General features: G+C 52.6%; 1 pseudogene; it reads left to right on the top strand.

Annotated features, from left to right (window-relative positions):
- Nucleotides 1-303: 303 nt before the first annotated feature.
- LOC110391526 lies at nt 304-1,426 on the top strand (annotated as a pseudogene).
- The last annotated feature ends 747 nt before the right edge of the window (nt 1,427-2,173 follow it).

Below are 2,173 nucleotides of genomic sequence, written 5' to 3'. Positions count from 1 at the left end.
GTTCTTTGCTCTCAGGGCCATCTCCTTACCCTTTTTTCCCTTTTCCCTTTTCCCGGGGCATGGGTCCATGGGTCCCCCATCCCATTCGTCACGGAACCGGGCCAAACGCCCATAAACCGTTGACAGATCCCTTTCCCTCTCACAGCCATTCACACTGAGTGCAGGACAAGGGATCAGGGTTTCTGATTTCAGCAATAGCTCCTTGGGCATGGTGAGTAGGATGAGAATTTGGAGGAAAATCTATCCTGAAAACTTCTATTTGCCGCGTTCCCATGTACCCACAGGGACAAGGCTGCTTCCTTCACAGAGGACGGGCAGAGGCCCTCATGGCAAACGGAACCTCCTGAAATGTAGATCACATCACGGAGCTGACTGAGCACTTTGCACAGAGAAAGACTGGACACTAACTTTTGTTTACCTTGGACAGGTTCTTGTGGCCAAAGGCAGCAGATGCCCAACAGCAGCTCCATCAGCGACTTCCTCCTCCTGCCGTTCGCAGGCACGTGACAACTGCAGCTCCTGCTCTTCTGCCTCTTCCTGGCCATCTACCTGGCTGCCCTCCGGGGCAATGGCCTCATCACCACAGCTGTAGCCTGCCACCACCACCTGCACACCCCCATGCTCTTCTTCCTACTCAACCTCGCCCTCCTGGACCTGGGCTGCATCTCCACCACTCTCCCCAAAGCCATGGCCAATGCCCTCGGGAACACCACCACCATCTCCTACTCAGGATGCGCTACCCAACTTTTTTCTTTCTTTTCATGGATGGAGCAGAGTATTCCCTTCTCACCATCATGGCCTATGACTGCTATGTTGCCATCTGCAAGCCCCTGCACTACGGGACCCTGGTGGGCAGCAGAGCTTGTGCCACCATGGCAGCAGCTGCCTGGGGCACTGCGGTTCTCCATACTCAGCTGCACACTGCCAGCTCATTTTCTATACCACTCTGCCATGGCAATGCCGTGAACCATTTCTTCTGACATCCCCCAGATCCTCAAGCTCTCTTGCTCTGGTTCTTACCTCAGGGAAATTGGACTCGTCATATTTGGTGCCTTAATCTTTTTTGCTTGTTTTTTGTTCATGGTGCTGTCCTATGTGCAGATCTTCAGGGCCGTGCTGAGGATGCCCTCTGAGCAGGGACAGCACAAAGCCTTTTCCACGTGCCTCCCTCACCTGGCCGTGGTCTCCCTGTTTCTCAGCACTGCCATCTTTGCCTACCTGAAGCCACCCTCCATCTCCTCCCCATCCCTGGACCTGGTGGTGGCAGTGTTATTCACAGTGGTACCTCCAGTAATCAACCCCCTCATCTACAGCATGAGGAACCAGCAGCTCAGGGATGCCCTCAGGAAACTCTTGCAAGACACGTTCCTTCAGCATCAGTAAAATGCTCTTCATGGGATGATCAAAAATTCAGGAAAAGCTTGGACTGCCTTCATTTCATCTCTTTCCCCCTCCCTCCCAATCTCTCAATCATACGATGCTTTTAATTCCAAACAAGTAACACTATTCATCACATTTCTTTTTTATTTTCTACATTTTTCTTCTGGCTGACAATCCTCATGTAAAAAAGTAACTACACTCTTTGCCTAGATAGAGAAATGATCAGAAAGTCATTGATCTCAGCTCCCATCTCCTCTGGATCATGGAGAGGAGCCCTTGGTTCCTTCATGCAGGAACCAGGAGCCCAACTGCCACATGGAGCAGCAGCCCTGGGGTCTGTGGGGCTGCCCCTCACCGCCCCGTGGGCGCTCCCTCTCTGCTGCCTTTGAGTCGGGCTGCTGCTTCCCTGGAGCCATGGCCATGGGCAGCAGCAGGACGTGGTCTTTTCAGTGCTGCTCTCTTCACACCACCACACTGTTCTCCTTCCTCCTTGCCATTGTGTCAGCCCTCAGGTCCCATGTTATGCAGCAGACCAGTGAAAAACAGAATAGCTGCGGAGTGCCTGGAATTGCCTCAAAGCCTTGGAAGATTCAAGCGTTCCCATGTCAACAGACTGAAGGCTGGAGACGAGGGGGAGGAGGGAGTCCTGTGAAAATGGAGACGGCCTTGCTCTGTCCAAAACATTCCCATTTTGCTGTAGGTTTTGCCTGCAAACTTGCACTTGCTTCTTGCAGACTCACTTGTTTGCAGCCCTGGATGGCACACCTGTACATCTAGCAGCCATAGAAGGATG

This window comes from Numida meleagris, unplaced genomic scaffold (assembly GCF_002078875.1).
Source record: "Numida meleagris isolate 19003 breed g44 Domestic line unplaced genomic scaffold, NumMel1.0 unplaced_Scaffold396, whole genome shotgun sequence".
Classification (NCBI taxonomy): Eukaryota; Metazoa; Chordata; class Aves; order Galliformes; family Numididae; genus Numida; species Numida meleagris.
The sequence above is the reverse complement of the archived record's forward strand: the minus strand, read 5'-3'. Positions and strand labels throughout refer to the sequence as shown.